General features: G+C 43.7%; 1 protein-coding gene across 3 annotated transcripts in view; it reads right to left on the minus strand.

Moving 5' to 3' along the window:
- Positions 1–19,061, minus strand: part of SGCD (sarcoglycan delta) — a 601,642-nt gene that overhangs the window by 315,114 nt on the left and 267,467 nt on the right. The window contains exon 1 of one of the 3 annotated variants that reach the window (XM_038739910.1): positions 3,601–3,679. The exons of 1 other annotated variant lie outside the window; for it this stretch is intronic. The gene's annotated coding sequence lies outside the window, so the exon portion shown is untranslated. Of the gene's footprint in view, positions 1–2,451; positions 2,487–3,600; positions 3,680–19,061 lie in introns of those variants that run through there. One more of the 3 variants, XM_038739911.1, reaches the window with a different exon arrangement.

The following is a 19,061-nucleotide window of genomic DNA, read 5'->3' on the forward strand; positions in this document are numbered from 1 at the left end:
CTGGTTTATTTTCATTCTTGCATGTATTATTCAGTTCATACTCCAAATTCTGCCTTGTAACATTATAATAAGCAAAATGAACAGTAATCTAAAAAGTGGTCCTTTGTTTTTATCATGAAAATTCATATGATTTGGAAACTGTAATCTTGTGAAACTGTAAACTCGTTATGGGCAGGAAATGTGTCTGCTAATTCTGCTGAATTGTACTCTTCCAAGTGCTCAGTACAGTGCTCTGCACACAGTAAGCACTCAATAAATACTACTGATTTGATTGATTACTTGAAAAAAAGGAATAGCCACAAAAAGAGCCCGGGTTTGGGAGTCAGAGGTCATGGGTTCTAATCCCGGCTCTGCCGATTGTCAGCTGTATGACTTTGGGCAAGTCACTTAACTTCTCTGTGCCACAGTTACATCTGTCAAATGGGGATTAAGACTGTGAGCCCCACGTGGGACAACCTGATCACCTTGTATCCCCCCCTGCCCTTAGAACGGTGCTTCGCACATAGTAAGTGCCTAACAAATACCATCATTATTAACAGTAACCTCTGATTCACCTTCACAACCCAGAACTTTGCTTTTCACAGACAGAATGACTCATCTCTTAAGGAAAAACAATGCTCAGAAAATGCTCAGAAGGGAACGTATCTGCTAATTCTGTACAATTCTACGCACACAGTAAGCACTCAGTAAATAAGACTGATTGATTGAAAAAAAAATTGGAAATGATAACACCCAACAAAAACTCCTGAAGTGAATAGTGAGGTTCTTAGGGCTGGTGCTGAGGTCTGGGTTTCTGGTGTTTACTAACTCAGAGCCAGTAAATGGTCCAGTTTACCTTGTGATTCTTTATTCTTTGAATACAGAACTTTGTTTTTTGCAGAATGAGGGCTTTTTTTGTTTGTTTCTTTGCCTGAATAACCTACTCAGCTCAAAATCCATGGATAATTGCTCAAGTCTTCACTTTGTCTAGTCTAGATGAAAGTTCAGAGTGTATGTTGATCTTTTCCAAATTGCAGTCAGTTAATGACCAACACATATTAATCGACACTGCACTGTTGCTAATGCAAACCATGCCTTGCTTTTTAAATTTATGAAAAAACTACGGTTGAGAGTAGAATTCCAATTTTATGATTTTCCATTACATCTTCTACCTGAAGATCTCAAATGAAGTGTGGCCTTGAGACCCCAAAATCTCTGTGGCATATGAAGACCATATAATGATTGTAATTGTAATGATAATAGAAGCAATAACAACTATTATTTTTTACGTTTTAATTTGTATTTACCAGGCATTTTCTTCCAGGAGCTGTATATTTTGCAAACATCCCATTACCACTCACAGCATGACATTGGGTTTTGCATATATATTGAAGAACTAATACTCTATGTTGGCTCATTGGCAAGATTCCTTCCCTAATCATTGGGGACAATCAAAAGAGAGAAGTAGGTCATGCACTATACCCTGAAATTGAGAGACAATATTAGTCCTGAACAGCCTGCAATACAAAGGAGAGGAAAAGAAGGACCTCCTCTAACAATGTTCTCTCTTTTCAGTTTTCTGATGAGAAAAATTGAACTCCATTCGGTAGGAGAATCTCAATGAATTTAGGATAATCTAGGAGTCCAAGATGGGGGTACAATTTGCCTAAGGGGCATTTGGCTGGTTTACAGATTTGTTTGGGAGTCCTACCAGTTTCACCAATCCCGAGGCACAGGGGTTGAATGATGACCCAACATGGCACCGTTGCCCATCTGCTGGTCACCTGATGCAGCCCGGGGCCTGCCCTGACACCAGTCCATGGTGGAAGTGGCACCTCTCCCCACTCAGAGAGGAGGTGGAAAACTGCTTCTGTCCCAGATCCTTGGGAGCGAGGCCACAGAGGAGGACAGAGAGACCACCGTAGGAGGAGTGGGAATTGGGACACTCCTGGCTGGCGAGCGGTCATCACTGCAGGCACTCTCTGTGCCCCAACAGCGGAGCTGCCACCGCCACCACTGCCATGGCAGTTCCCCACACACTGTTAGACTGTAAGCTCGTTGTGGAAAGGGAATGTGTCTGTTATATTGTACTCTCCCAAGCACTCAGTATAGTGCTCTGCACACGGTAAGCACTCAGTAAATATGATTGACTGACTGACTTCTAGGAGAGCCCCGGCTCCCACACCTCCCACAGACGCCTCTCTCGCCACTCCTCTCGGCCGCTCTGCTGCCTGAGGAGCCGGGAAGAGCTGCTTCGGATTTTCCTTCACCTCCTCTCTGTTAGGGTTGGCTGTCAAGGTCCATATTGGGGATGGAAATGTGGGTGTGGTAGTGGCGGCAGCTCTCCAGGTTCAGCTGGTAATAATGATAATGATGGTACTTGTTAAGCGCTTACTATATGCCAAACACTATTCTAAGCGTTGGAGCACTGTTCTAAGCCCAGGTTGCAGCTGGAGTCCCCCTCACGCTTACCACTGAGATCAGCTCCAGGGAAGAGGTCTCGTAGTAAAGGCCCATGCTCCCCAGCCCAGACAGACTCTGCCTACCACTCTGCTTTGGGGTCAGCTCCAGTGGAAAGCCCTGCCTCTCTCTTCCCAAGAGCCAGCCCCTGCTCAGAAGGTCAGGAGACTTTGGAATATAAACTATGACAACTGACGGGAGACACTATAAACCACTCCCTTATCGGATCACTTGAATCAGTGAATCAATCGTACTTATTGAGCAGTTACTGTGTGCAGAGCACTGTACTAAGCACTTGGGAGAGCACAGTACAACGGAGTAGGTAATAACAATAAGAATAATTGTGGTATTTTGTTAAGCGCTTACTACCTGCCAGGCACTGCACTAAGTGTTGGGGTGGATACAAGCATATTGGGTTGGACCCAGTCCCAGTCCCACGTGGAGGCTCATGGCCTCAGTCTCATTTTACATGTGAGGTAACTGAGGCACAGAGAAGTGAAGTGATTTGCTCAAGGCCACACAGCAGAGCCAGGATTAGAACCCATGAAGTTCTGACTTCCAGGACCATGCTCTAACCGCTACACCATGCTGCTTCCCTGCCCACAGTGAACTTACAGTCTAGAGGAGGGAGAAGGATTTCACCTGATTATGCTTCATCATCAATGGTATTTACTGAGTGCTTACTTCACTCTATTATGTGCTTGAGAGAGTACATGTAGCATAAATTGTGTCAATCCATCTAGGTCCCCATGATTATTGCAGATCAAATTGAACTCCCTGAACCACATCTGGTTTAGAAAACTAATATGCTATGGATCGTGATTTCTCCTGAATGCATGTGACTCATCAGCAGTAATTATCTGCAGAATTCTTTTAAAATTCCAAACAGCTGGAAATTTCTATGAACATCCAAAGTCATCCTCCATTTTTCTATATTAACCCTATCCTGGCACTACTTGACACTTTCCAGGAGAAAGATTTGGGCAACGGCCCAAAAGAGCCAGTTTTGCTAGGACTGGAGGGCTACATAGATGCCGTGGTCATCCAAGAAGGGCAGCCTTTTTCCCTATTCTTGCTCCTCCCCTTCTGCCTTGCTACTACCTGCTACCACAGCTGTAGAGTTCTCTGGAGAGACTGGATGAAAATGGAACCACTACTGACCTGAGAGAGCAATGGCAATCCTCCAAACTGAGCATTTCACCCAAATCCAGACCTCTAGTCCACCTTAATCTGGTCCCACCTGGAGCAGTCCTCTGGAAGCCTTTCCTTTAAGAAGACATTAAGATCTGCTGCCAACTCTCACCTCTCTTCTCATTTTACTTTTCTGTTGTTTGCAGCCCAGATCAAAGATTAGCTAGAATAAATTGGTTTGGTCTCCAGACTTAGTCAACAGACAGAAAGTCAACTGCAAACAAAAACAAAACTTCTCCCATACTGACATCTGTCGCAATAATCTATCAAAAAATAAAGAAAAAAGGAAATGGATCAACATTTGATTCATTAATTTATGGCCCCATTGTAATTCTTTCCTCTTTTGCTGATACCCTCACACAGTTTTATGCTGTTTGATATGCAATATATACCTACTCCGATCATTGTCAGAACTCTTCCATTTACGTTGTCTTGTTTTGGGAAATCTTTATGTTATAAATCCACAATCAACTGTATTGTTGTCACGTCAGTTACAAAGTGAAATAATACATATTCCCATCCATATTCGATCTGCCACCAAAACCTTCTGTGTCTTATTTCAGAGTATCTCTAAGCTTCCTCCCTTCCATTCTTTCCTGAAACCAAATAGCTGTTTCAGGTCCTTGCCCTCTCAAGTTTAGGTGACAAAAATATGTTTTTCCTTGAGTTTTGTGCCTTCAGTCTCTCTTCCTTCAAATCTGTCCAGTAGACCTCTGCTTTAATGTCCTTTCTTTCACTACTTTGAGCTCAGACATAGCTCCTCTTTCTTAAATGCACAAGTTGTCTGCTCTACATTAAACTGAAATTACTCTGTTATTTGGCTTAAACATTTTCTATCAGTCTGCCATTACATTTGGATTATGGCTAAACTCTTTTGTTTCAGGAGCAGGCACATTGACACCAGATGTTCACTTCTGCCTCTGGGCAGATGTAGTGATCACATGATTGCAAATCCAACTCCAAATGGGTAACATTCTGCAGAGGAAAGTTCTCTCTGAAAGAGGGTCTATCCTGCAAGTACATCTGGGAGTTGTCCATCACCAAGGAGCCTGGTCTTGCTTAGTACTGCGATGCTCTGTCAGATATTTGGATTAGTACAGTGACAGTAAAAAATCACCATGTCCCTGCCCTCAAGGAGTTCATAGATTCTATTTCTCCAAGTCCCATGTCCAACCCCTTTAGGCATTATCCTATGCCCCAGTGGGTGACCACAGTCCAGATAAAATAGCTTAATACAAGCACAGAAATTGTGTATGTATTTAGCTATTTTAATACAGCTTTTGGTCTTAACACAACTGCCAGGTGATGAAACGTGTCAGGATGGAAGAATCAGCAAAGCACATTTAGTTTATATACCATGACATCAGATTGGATGACACACTTGCACCACCTCAGCCCTGGGCTGTAATAAACTACAAAGGCATTTTACTGTACTGTTGCCACATTTTCAGATTTCCAGTTGGTTACCCACTGTATGTTTTGCATACCCTAACCGTATGTGCTCAGTTTATATGCAGAGGTTAGATGGTTGACTCCCGAAGACTAGGAATCCCATTATGGACAGAGACTGTGTCCAATCTGCTGATATTGTAAGCGGCACAGCCTAGTGGAAAGATCATGAGTCTGGGAATCAGGATAACCGGATTCTAATCTTGGCTCCACTACTTGCCTGTTGTGTGTCCTTGGGCAAGTCACTTAACTTCTCGCTGCCTCAGTTTTCATCAATTATAAATGGGGATTAAATACCTTTTCTCCCTCCCTCTTAGACTGTGAGCCCCATATGGGACAGGGATTATGTCCAATCTGATCATCTTTTATCTAGACCAGTGCTTTGTACACTACTTGGCACATAGTGAGCACATAAATATCAAAATTATTACTAAACGGTGGGATAACCTAATACCAATCCCTTTGTTCCCACTGTAGTGGTAAGCACTGATCAGGTGCTGAGATGCCCATCAACCTTGAGCAAAGCATTGCCAGGCTAATGTCAGATATCTGTAACATTAGGTTCAGGTGGTTTTGTGGAGATAAAGGATCAAATTAGATTAATGTGGGCCCACATATTCGGATCAAACAATCCCACACAGTTGAGCTGGCATATTCTAAAAAACAGGAGGAAACAGTGTAGGAGTGACTGTAATCCTTAAGCTACTTTATTAATTAGAAACTGTTAATTTTTTGAACTTCCTTCAAATTCTCAATACCATTCTACACATTTCTAATCCATGCCTCTCCTACTCCTTCCCCAAAGCCAAAGGAGATGCTAAATTCTTCTCTAATGCATATGGCTTGCCAGGAACCCTGAAAAGGGGTCTCCATCAGATGTCCATATTAGAATCTTAATCTATGCATCACGTTTACTTAGGGCATTAGTAATGTGGAGCAACTATGTGCCTGCAAAACTCACCTGTGCTGGGCAGCAGCGGTATGGGAGAGAGTCGAGGGCAGAGACTCCAAGTTTACTACGCAGAGGAAGGCAAAGATAAACCACTTACATATTTTTACCAGGAAAACTCTATGGATACACTACCAGATGGAGGTGGGATGTTCTGGGAGAGATGTGTCTGTGGAGTCGCTATGGGTTGAAGACGACTCAACAGCATAAGACAAGATAAGACATCTTTCTTACTTGGCAGTGTGGAGTGCACTGTTTTAGGTATCCAGATAGTTCTGCATATTTGGAGAAGGAACCACTGATGGTAAGAATCACCTCTGGTCCATGCAAACCCACAGTTCTGACCACAACATGCATACCCAAACATTATTCTTGGTTGTGCCATCATATCTGTGGTTGGTAACACACTCTTCAAAGTTGTTGGAGTCACAGTAAGAAAAATATATGCTTAGGCTTTGGAAAAATATAAAAGTTTCAACATTTTCTGATATTTCTCCCTCTCCAAGGCTTACTGCTGCCATGTGAACCTGACTGTGGCCTCACTGCTCCCATCTGAACACTATGGTGGCTCGGGAGAACCCTGGGAGAATCAAGGCTGAGCTATAAAACGCTCCTAATTCAGAGCCAACAGGAACTGAGGTGGTTGCCAGATCCTCTTCACCGGTTTCTAATGGCCTAGAGGAGGTACAGGCAGGGAATGATAAATATGATTGATTGACTGACTGGCTCAAATGGGACTGAGCCTAGGCGAAATTCAAGTTTTCCAGAAGGGGCCCTGAACCTGGAGTCTGCCCAGAAGAGTTATTGGAAGAGCACTGGAAAGGCTAGATTGGGAGACCCAACCCCCTTGGGACATCCATGTAAGAAGCACAAACTGTGTGCTCAGCACTGTCCTGCATGCTGGGGTAGGAACCACATCAGCACATCAGACTCTGTCCCTGTCCCAGATGGGGTTCACAGTCTAAAAGAGGGAAAGAACAGGTGTTTTACCCCTTTTTACTGGTGGAGTAATTGAGATAAGTTAAGCGACATGGCCTAGATCACCAAGCCAAAATGTGGCACAGCCAGGATCAGAACCCAGGTCACCTGATTTCCAGGCTAAACTTTATCTATTAGGCCACATTGCATTCTCACGTCCAAGCTCAACTAGCAGTGCCCAAGCCAAACCCCATAGTTTTGAAAGTGTGTCTGCAGCAGGACTTCCAACTGTCTGCTGTGTGACCTTGGGCAAGTCACTTCAGTTCTCTGAGCCTCAATTATCATCTGTAAAATGGGGATTGAGACTGTGAGCCCTTAATGAGACAGGGACCATGCCCAACCTAATCTGCTTGAATCCACCCCAGCGCTTAGTACAGTGACCGTCACATATTGAGTGTTTAACAAATGCTATCAATATAATTTGAACAAGATGCAGCCTGAGTATTTCTTAGGTTCTATAGTTACGTTGCACAACACAGTTTATTTCAGGATCCAGGGTGGTCTCTGCTCAGGTGATCCTATTCATTCATATATTCATTTCCCTGTACTTTGCTTTGCTTTCATCTTCCATGAGCTTTTTTCCTACCCTTGCTGGTGAACAGGAAAACAGAGGGAATAGGAAAAACGAATGGAGGGTGTGAGACCTGCCTGAATCTAGCAAAACTGAATTCAGCTTTGTGCCATCATAACCTGGCCCCTCAGGTTTGGATATCATGGACCTACAAACTAGGTAGGTCTCCCAGACACCTGGCAATCCTGGAGGATCCCCAAGTGTCTCAGGGTATGGGATTCTCTGGTGAGAGCAATCACAGGGCCTTTATACAAAGTTTACCAATCCATAGATCAATCAATGTAATTTACTCAGCACCCCCTGTTTGCATAGGACTATACTAAGAGCTTGGGAAAGTACAGTACAACAGAGTATGCTCCCTGCCCAGAAAGGACATACAGTCTAGAGGGGGAGACAGACATTAATATCAATAAATTAGTTATGAAACTGTATCTAAGTGCTGTGGGGTTGAAGGAGGGGTGAATATCTAGGGCTTAGTGTGTCCCTTCTGCATATGTGATGCAGAAGGGAGAGGGACTCAGAAAAAAGGAAGAGTTTACATTTATTTTGATTGAGTCTACCACTTGTAATTATTTTTGGTTTTATATAATTATTTTTATGATGAAAAATTAAAATGTTTAAAATTAAATGAAACCTAATATTATGTGCCCAATTCCTGTAACCAGAAACCCATCAACAAGGACATATCATTCAGTCATTCATTCATTCAATCGAATTTATTGAGCACTTACTGTGTGCAGAGCACTGTACTAAGCACTTGGGAAGTACAAGTCAGCAACATAGAGACAGTCCCTACCCAAAAACGGGCTCACAGTCTAGAAGTGGGAGACAGATAAAAAACAAACCATGTAGACAGGTCTCAAAATCATCAGAACAAACAGAATTATAGCTATATGCACATCATTAACAAAATAAATAGAATAGTAAATATGTACAAGTAAAACAGAGGAATAAATCTGTACAAAAATATACAAGTGCTGTGGGGAGGGGAAGGAGGTAGGGCGGGGGGGAAGGGGAGGAGGAGGGGAAAAAGGGGGCTCAGTCTGGGAAGGCCTCCTGGAGGAGGTGAGCTCTCAGTAGGGCTTTGAAGGGAGGAAGAGAGCTAGCTTGGTGGATGTGCAGAGGGAGGGCATTCCAGGCCAGGGGAAGGACATGGGCCAGGGATTGACGGCAGGACAGGTGAGAACGTAGCACAGTGAGGAGGTTAGCGGCACAGGAGCAGAGGGTGCGGGCTGGGCTGTAGAAGGAGAGAAGGGAGGTAAGGTAGGAGGGGGTGAGGTGATGGACAGCCTTGAAGCCCAGGGTGAGGAGTTTTTGCTTGATTCGTAGGTTGAAAGGCAATCACTGGAGATTTTTAAGGAGGGGAGTGACATGCCCAGAGCGTTTCTGTACAAAGATAATACAGGCAGCAGAGTGATGTATAGACTGAAGCAGGGAGAGACAGAAGGATGGGAGATCCACGAGGAGGCTGTATGCAGTAATCCAGTTGGGACAGGATGAGAGATTGAACCAGCAAGGTAGCGGTTTGGATGGAGAGGAAGGGGCGGATCTTGATGATATTGTGGGGGTGAGCCTGGCAGGTTTTGGTGATGGACTGGATGTGTCGGTTAAATGAGAGAGCAGAGTCGAGGATGACATCAAGGTTGTGGGCTTATGAGACGGGAAGGATGGTAGTGTCACTTTCAGTGCCGGGAAAGTCAGGGAGAGGACAGGGTTTGGGAGGGAAGATAAGGAGTTCAATCTTGGAGATACGGAGTTTTAGATGGTGGGCAGACATCCAGATGGAGATATCCTGAAGGTAGGAAGAGATATGAGCCTGGAGCGAAGGAGAGAGAGCAGGGGCGGAGATGTAGATTTGGGTGTCATCAGCAAAGAGATGATAGTTGACTGATTAGCAATGTCTGTAATTTATTTTAATTCTCTTTTCCATGTATTATTCCATTTATCTACTAGTCATGTACAGTATTAAGGCCAAAAATTGACTCTGCATGTATACTTGACAGTATTGAGGTTCAACACTAACATCGCTAAAATCTGTCCTTTCCTCTCCATCCAAACTGCTACCACATTAACCCTACATTTATCCTATCCCACCTTGATAACTGTATCAGCCTCCTTGCTGACCTACCTGCCTCCTGTCTCTCCCCTCTCCAGTCTATACTTCATTCTGCTGTCCATCATTTTTTTTCCAAAAAATGTTCAGTCCATGTTTTCCCACTCGTCAAAATACTTCCGTGGTTGCCCATCCACCTCCACATCAAACAGAAACTCCTTACTATTGGTTTTAAAGCACTCAATCACTTAAGGCCCTCCTACCTCACCTCACTACTCTCCTACTACAACCCAGCCCATGTACTTTGCTCTTCCAATGCCAACCTACTCACTGTACCTCTAGCTCGTCTCTCGACCAACCCCTCGTCCACTTCCTGTATCCGGCCTGGAATGCTGTCCTTTTTCATAGCTGACAGACAATTACTCTCCCCATTTTCTAAGCCTTATTGAAGGCACATCTCCTCCAAGAGACCTTTCCTGACTAGGCCCTCATTCATCTCCTCTCCCTTCTGAGTTGCCTTGCCTTGCTCCCTTTATTCACCACTTCTTCTCCCAATCCTATAACACTTATGGACGTATCAATAATTGATTTATATTGATGTCTGTCTCCCTCTCTAGACTGCAAACTCTTTGTGGGCAGGGAATGTGTCTGTTACATTGTTCCTTGTATTCTCCCAAATGCTTAGTACAGTTCCCTGCACACAGTAAGTTCTCAATGAATACGACTGATTGATTGGTTCAGAGATCAGCATGCCCTGATCCTCTCTCCTAAGCATTCTCCGAGCCAGAGAGAAAGGTGGAACATGATTAGAGTCGAGGGAAGGATCACTTCTGAACCTTCACCACCGCATTTGGTGCAAATTCCTCTTCATCTCATTCCTCCCAGTTCTACACCTGAGAAGTGATTGGGGTGAATGCTACAAAATGAAATAACAAGTCCTGAATATAACACATTCCAAGGTGCCTTGCTGAGTCTCCAAAGTATATATTGGCATCACGAACAGCAGTTAAACCATGGCAATGAAAATTCTGAAATACATACTCGTAAAGGCAAAGCTTACCAAAGCAAATAATATATAAAACTGGAAGTATTCTTTCCTCAACCTTGAATCACACTGTTGGTTACAGTATGAGGTAAGCTGAAGTATTGTAAAACCACTCACTGGGTTTTACTCAAGTCAGGAACACATGGGCCTGTATTTTCTACCTAATACAATTTCTAATTTTCTAGGAACATACATAGAAAGAAAAAAAAAAGCCTAAATCCCCAAACGTCCTTTCTGACGGCTTCAATGTAGGTATGACATTCCAGCTGCGATATAATCATTATGGACACAAATAGTTACCAGTTGCCTTAAATTGCCTTGATGCATTTTAAGACTGACCCTCTGTTGATTTCATATTTTCCATCTAAAATGCTTCTCCAGTTCAAGGTTTTAGATCAGTATTCATGTGAATAGCCCTGCAATCACATCTACCCACAGGCTGCACAATCAAGTAGTTACAAGCATTTCCAGAAACTCGGTAGAACTGGTGGAGAACTTCATTGAAACCTTCAGGCTCCAGGCTGCATATACAGAGTTCCCAACTGTGTCAACAAGTGGTAGCACCATAAATGGCTTTTCTGCTATTATTAGTCCAATCCCCCAAAGTGTTACTGAACAACTGATGCTTCTCAGTGCTGACTCAATCATTCGAAATTGGCAGCCGTGGCTCCTAAAGAACAGATTCATGTCAACAGTATAAAAATAAAATTTAATAATAGTTGTGGTATTTGTTACAAGCTTACTAAGTGCCAAGCAATGTAATAACTGCCGATAGAAGTTCACTATGCCAAGCACCATACTAAGTGCTGGTATGTTCAAGACCATCACATCAGACACAGTCTTGTTCCACATTCAAGAGGGAGAAGAGAGTACTGAATCTGTGTTTTGCAGACAAGGAAAATGAGAGAAGTTAAGTGACTTGCCCAAGGCCACCAAGCAAGCAAGTGGTGGAGGAAGGGTTAGAACCCAAGTCCTCTGATTCCCAGGTGCATGCTCTTGTCATTAGCCCACGATGCCTCCTATGCAATGTCAATCATGGGGGATCTTCAGGTCCTAAAATTATGCATAATATGGATTTTCAATTTTAAGTTATGCTGCATTTGATGAACAATTGAATGGGGGAGCAGTAAATGTAATAAGAAAATAAAGTCAACTGAAAATACTTACATTAACATTTACATTCTCATGGAGAGTTATCCAAATAGATATGCGCGCACACACGTGTGTGTGTGTGTTTTAGGTAAGTGAAAAGGATGGAATGCAGATTACAATGGGTTGAGAAGAGTTAATATTGAGGAAGTGGAGGCAATATCAATAGCAACATTTATTAAGGGCTTATTAAGTGCTAAGCACTTAACATCAGATCAGACACAGTCCTTGTTGCCCACTCCCTGTCCACACAAGGCTCACAATGTTACCTCCCTTTTATAGGTGAGGAACTGAGAACCCAAAAGGCGAAGTGACTTGCCAGCCTCACACACATGGCGAACCAGGGGTGGGAGCGGGGACTAGAACCCAGTCTTCTAATTTCCAATCTTGTGCTCTTTCCACTTGGCCAGGTTGCCTCACATTAGGTTACAGTGCCCTGAGGCAATGGATGTACAAAGTCTATTCTGGGGTTTAGGTAAGAAAGGGAACAGGGATGGGGGTAATCAATATCTAGAGGAAGGGTGGGGGTTGAGTGTTGGCTCTTTCAGTATGGTGTACATTTGTGCTTACATGAGGGCAGAGAGGATACTAGTTCAGTTCAATACCTCAATAAGGTCTCAGGGGATTAACAAAGGGGATATGCTGAATTTCCAGTGGGAACAAAGCTGTATAACACCCAATTCAATTCTCTGCATGTGGTGGTTGCTCGAAAAACAGGAACTTTCAGCAGCCTTCAAAAACTCAGCAGTTAGCACAGGCCAGTAGATGCGAGAGAAAGGCTATTTGCCAAATGAGTAACTCCTGGTGAGGTTATCAGTGTGCAGAAGGTTGAACTGGTTCTCCATGTCACTGTGCCAGGCCAGTGGGGAAGATCGCTTGGCCAACAGAAGGCCACTGAGTTAATCTCTGTGAGATTACATGGTACAGATGTGTGGAGAATATATGCAAACTACCACTACCTGATAGGTTACAATATTTTTTCCCCCCTCACATAACTTCCCCCCTTCAACGCAACAGAAAAAAAAGTTCAGAGCACTTGTAATTTTTCTTAATGATATTTGTTACAGGTTTACAGTGTGCCAGGTTCATGTCCCACAAAGGGCTCACATTCTTAATCTCCATTTTATACAGGAGGTAACTGAGGCACGGAGAAGTGAAGTGACTTGCTCAAGGTCACACAGCTGCCAAGTGACAAAGCCAGGATTAGAACTCAGGTCCTTCTGATTTCCAGGCCTGTTCTCTATCCACTTCGGCTTCTTTTAAACTGCTTCTGTTTAAAAGTCCAGTGCTTGGTACAATGTTCTTCATACAGCATGAGTCCAAGAATGTTGTAACTAACTAACCAACACATGATCCTTCTCCTTGCAGGGAATGCTGCAGGGGCTGGCTGCTTCACGCTGATCATCACCAACTATGGGAAGAATCTGCAGATAATATTAGGGATCCAAATTTATCTCCCACAGGTCCCACGCAGCCACACGGCGCTGTCACTGAGTTTAATTAGCTGGTGGCTGGAGTGCCTTTTATGACATTTGGAAGGTGTACTAAAAGTGCAATGAGTTGCCACAGTTACTATAAACCACTCTAATGGATCATGTCTTTCCTTCATTAAAGGATCTATTATAATAATTTAGGCCCATTATTGAGATAACGATCTGGAAATTATCAAGCGAAATAAATAAAAATCACCTACTATCATATCTCTGCCTGCCTATTTTTTGACATAAAGAAACAAATTCAGTTGAGTAGAGAGATAAAGTCTAAGATTTAAGAAATCCATGCTGTGGGAAGCCGCATAGTGAGCCTGTTGTTGGGTAGGGACCGTCTCTATATGTTGCCAACTTGTATATGTTGCCAACTTGTACTTCCCAAGCGCTTAGTACAGTGCTCTGCACACAGTAAGCACTCAATAAATACGATTGAATGAATGAATGAATGAATGAATAGGCTAGTGGAAAAAGCACTGGCCTGGGAATCAAGGGACCTTGGTTTTAATTCTGGTTCAGCCACTTGCCTAATGTATAACCTTGGGCAAGGTATGGCCTTAGAGAAGCAGCATGGCTTAGTGGAAAGAGCATGGGCTTGGGAATCAGAGGCCATGAGTTCTAATCCCGCCTCCACCACTTGTCTGCTGTGTGACCTTGGGCAAGCCACTTAACTTCTCTGTGCCTCAGTTACCTCATCTGTAAAATGGGGATTAAGACTGTGAGCCCCAAGTAGGAGAACCTGATTACCTTGTAGTTACCCTAGTGTTTAGAACAGTGCTTGGCACATAGTAAGCACTTAAATGCTATCATCATTATTATTAATTCATTTAATTTCTCTGTGACTCAGTTTCCTGTAAAATAATAATTGTGGCATTTGTTAAATGCTTACCATGAGCCAAGCACTGGGCTAAATACTGGGGTAGATAGAAGATAATCAGGTCAGACACAGCCCCTGTCCCACATGGGGGGTTCACAGTCCAAGTAGGTGGGAGAATAAGTATTTGATGCCCACTTTACAGCTCTGGAAACTGAAGAAAAGAGAAGTTAAGTGACCCTTCCAAGTGACCCTCCTTGCCATCCTGGGGCCTCGGTCTCAACCTGCCCTGTACCAGCTTCAATGGCTGGACTCTGAACTGCGAAGGGTCTGAAACGGCTCTTTTAGCCACAGGCCTTTATTGATTTTTACTGTATTTCCCACTGTCCTTGTATTTTATGTTGTTTTTGTGTTTTGGGTGTTTCATCCTTCCTTAAGCCTCTGTCACCAGTCCCCTTTCCCATTTATTCTTAGTTCATAGTCTTTGGGCACTATGTCTAATTTTTACCCGGGTATTTTTTCCCCAATGTTTCTACAGTGCTTTGCACAAAATAGATGCTTCACAGGTACTAGTAAAGGATCGAATAAATAAAACTTTCCGAGATTATATTGAGCAAAAATATACTTAGTGATTGTTGCTAAAAACTTTCCATCTTCCACCCAAAACGTTTTAGACTATAAGTTTCAAAAGCCTCACTATGTTCTCCTAGGTGAGTATATTAAGATTCCTGTTACCAGCCTGAAAACTTTCTATAAAAAGACACATAACTGTGATGTTTGCTTTCCTGCTTTTACCTCCCCGCATCACGGGGAGATAGATTTCTTGACACCTGAATGAAGTAGAACACAATAACCATCTCCACCCTTCCATGTAAAGGACACTGCTCAGCTGTCTCTTGCTCTAACTCAATGCAGAGGATGTTCACAGGTCACTGACTGCAGATCACAGAGTCAGCCAGAACTCTGTGAAGACCAAAGGGATGCTCACCAGACTCTCTCCCTCCAAAAGGCGCTGTGCACCGCAGCTCCAAGGCTGAGTTTTTGTCCATTTAATCCTAATGAGAAGAAATTCCCCTTTTCCCAGGCCGTCGTCTAGGTCTACCTGAAGTCTAATTCAACCCCCAGGGATAGTTTGCCGGAACCCCCCCCCGCAAGCCAACCGAACTGCCTCACTTCAGCTGGACCAGGCCCTGAAGCCAAAGCCATTAAATGAGGTCATCATCATCGATCGTATTTATTGAGCGCTTACTATGTGCAGAGCACTGTACTAAGGTCCTGACAAATAACTTTCTGGTGGTGCTCAAAAGCTGCAGTTTGGGACCATGGCTTCTCTGCACACTCCCAGCCGCTGGAGCTAGAAGTGCTACCCAATGGTAGTTGGAACTTGAAATACGTAATAGTGTTTCAGGCACTTTGTAGATCAGCAACTTGAGGAACTGCTAGCCAGTAGGCTCAATAAAAGCACTCACATGTTTAGTCATACGTTTCAACTCAGCTGAGTCCTGGTAACATGGAACTCTTAGAGGCTAAGACTTACTTCCAAAATAGGAGGAAGACATTTGTGCCTGCTCTCTGCCCCGTGAACTGCTGAGCCTTTAGTCCCAAAGAGGCAGTGCCCATCTAATTGTACTAGGAAGGGCACAGATCACGTATCAAGACCAAACATCCTGATTTTCCTGAGACAGTCCCAAACGTGGCTCAGTGGAAAGACCACGGGCTTTGGAGTCAGAGGTCATGGGTTCAAATTCTGGCTCTACCACTTGTCAGCTGTGTGATCTGAGGCAAGTCACTTCACTTCTCTTTGCCTCGGTTCCCTCATCTGTATAATCGGGATTAAGACTGTGAGGCCCCCGTGTGACAACCTGATCACCTTGTAACCCCCCCAGTGCTTAGAACAGTGCTTTGCACACAGTAAGTGCTTAATAAACGCCTTATTATTATTATTATTGCACTCAATACTTTTAGGGACTCTGGTTGAGATGGGTAATCAATCAATCTATGGAATTTACAGAGCACTCACTTTGTGCAGAGCATTGTACTAAGCTCTTAGGAGAATAATGAACAGTAGAATCTGCAGATATGATCCCTGCCTTCAAGGAGCTTAAAGTCTAGTGGATGCATGGAATCATCTGTGGGCTGCAGGACAAGACAAATTTCTATAGGCCCTCCCAAAACCCAGCTGACTCCTGCCCCGCTCCACAGGATTCAAGGGAGAACTTACAGTGTAGCGGACAGCGCATGAGCCTGGGAGACAGAACGGCATGGATTCTAATCCTGGCTCTGCCACTTGAATGCTGTGTGACCTTGGACAGGTCACTTCACTTCTCTGTGCCTTAGTTCCCTTATCTGTAAAATGGGGATTGAGAGTGTGAGCCCCATGTGGGACATGGACTGTGTCCAATCCAATTTGCTTGTATCTACCCCAGCACTTAGTACAGGGCTTGGCACAAAGTAAGTGCTTAACAACTACCACAGTTATTAGGTGGGGAGATAGTGAAGCAGGATTTGAATCTGCCATACTTAATAATAAATGATAATTGTGGTATTTGCTAAGTGCTTACTTTGTGTCAAGCACTGCACTAAATGCTGGGGTAGGTACACTTAATCAGGTCGGACAAAGTTTCTGTCCCACCGGGGTTGACAATCTATTTAGGAGGGAGAACAGATACTTAGTCCTCATTCTACTAATGAGAAGACTGAGATGCAGAGTTAAATGACTCATCCAAGGTCATGTAGAAGGCAGATGGTGGCGCCAAATTTAGAACTCAGGTCTTCTGATTCCCTGGCCTGTGCTCTTTCCACTAGGCTCCACAGCTTCACAGCTCCACAGCCTGAGAAGCAGCGTGGCTCAGTGGGAAAAGCCAGGGCTTGGGTGTCAGGGGTCATGGGTTCTAATCCCAGCTCTACCACTTGTCAGCTGTGTGACTTTGGGCAAGTCACAACTTCTCTGTGCCTCATTTCCTCATCTGTAAAATGGGTATTAAGACTGTGAGCCCCACGTGGGACAACCTTGATTACCCTGTATCCCTACAAGTGCTTAGAACAGTGCTTGACACATAGTAAACGCTTAACAAATACCAACATAATTATTATTATTATTATTCATAGTAAGTCAATTCAGGTTCCTTGATTGACAGTTTAAGGTAGGCACGGTTCAGAGGTTGGGAGCAAGCCAAGATAAAGGGAGCATCTTTGGCACCTCCTCTCTTTGGGACTTTTCACATGGCGCTTTTCCTAGCTTGAGCCCAGAACTAAGGTCAATCAATCAATCAATCATGTTTATTGAGAGCTTACTGTGTGCAGAGCAGTGTACTAAGCACTTGGGAGAGTACAATATTAACAGAGTTGCTACATACATGTCCTGCCCCCAATTAGTTTATAGCCTAGAGGGGACAAGCTCGGAATCTAGACATCCCAACTGTGGTGCTCTTTTGACTACTATCTTGAGCAACGGTACTACTATTAATGATTCTGTGGTGTTTAGCCCTTACTATTTGTCAAAGACTGTTCTAAGCACAGAGATAAGAACAAGATAATCAGGTCAGACAGTCCCTGTCCTAAATGGAACTCTCAGTCTAATGGGGAGTGAAAATAAGTATTGAATCCCTGTTTTGCAGCTGAGGAAACTGAACTACAGAGAAGTTAAGTGGCTTGCCCAAGGTCACACAGCAGGCAAGAGGCAGAGCCTGGATTAGGACTCGGGTCTTCTGTCTCCCAAGCCTGGGCTCTTTCCACTAGGGCATGCTGCTTCCTGATGGACAGGAGGTTAGCAGGTTTACTACAAGAATGGGACAGATAATTCTCTCCATCTACTCATTGATGGTTCATGAAAATACATAAAATCATTTATTTTTGGCATTGACCTTTGAACAGTTTCAAGTAAGTTTGGGCTTATGTGGTCTGAGGTTTAGAGCAAGGGCAAATAGACTTTGTATTGAGCCAGCCTGGAATGGCATGTCTGCCAAAAGGGATTAACGGTTATGGCGATAACAACTATATAAATACAGATGGAGAATTAGATAACTACGGCAGAGAGAAACATATTCTTGCTTTGTGAACCGCTTTCCAATGGAAAATGCAATAAAGACAATGATTGGCCTGACTCTTTGAAAGTATAATGGCCTGAGGTTCCCTAAATTTTGTTTCCAGTTCTGACTTCCTGAGGAGAACACAACCTCTCTCAACCTCAATTTAATCAATGGTATTTATTGATAACTTACTCTATGTACAGAACTGTATAAGCAGTTTGAGAGATGACAACACAACAGAATTGAGAGACATGTTCTCTGTCCACAAGTCCACAAGGAACTTATAGTCTAGTGACTACATATATATTCCCATATATTAGTCAAAGATTTGATTAGTTTGATCTCTCCCTCAGACCTAAGAAATTCTCCAGCCACCTGGGTTCTTGCAGGTCCTGGGAAAGTAGACTTGGATCTGCTGTTCCTGTCTCATTGCCCGAAAGTGACCAGCTGCCCCTTTTTACCTCTTGAAAGGCTGAAGGTGGCTCTGCCTTTTGGGCAGGGTGATGGGGCAGAGAACCCCAAAGCTGAGGTAGGAATGCTGGCGGAAGAGACTACTACCCCATGTCACCACATCTGCGGACCTTGCCTTCCTGGACAGTGAATCATCATTTCTGGCAAGGACAGAAACAGGTCATCCAGCCACGCCATGAACTGCTGTCAACGGCTTAGAAGTGCCAGTTTGAAGCATCAGTGGATGCCTCTGGCCACTGCCTGCAGCAGAAGGCTGGTCCTTCTGGAGATGAAAGGACAAAAATGGGAAAGAACTCTGGAATAATAAAAGGATCCTACAAGTTCAAGGTACAGTGGTAAGCCTAACTACATCCCCACTGATGCTCCGGAATCAGATTCAGTTTCTATGATTTCCCCAGGTCATTTCTGGGGAAAAACTGTGCTGAGGCAATGCTGTA

The sequence above is a fragment of the Tachyglossus aculeatus genome, chromosome X1 (genome assembly GCF_015852505.1).
Source record: "Tachyglossus aculeatus isolate mTacAcu1 chromosome X1, mTacAcu1.pri, whole genome shotgun sequence".
Classification (NCBI taxonomy): domain Eukaryota; kingdom Metazoa; phylum Chordata; class Mammalia; order Monotremata; family Tachyglossidae; genus Tachyglossus; species Tachyglossus aculeatus.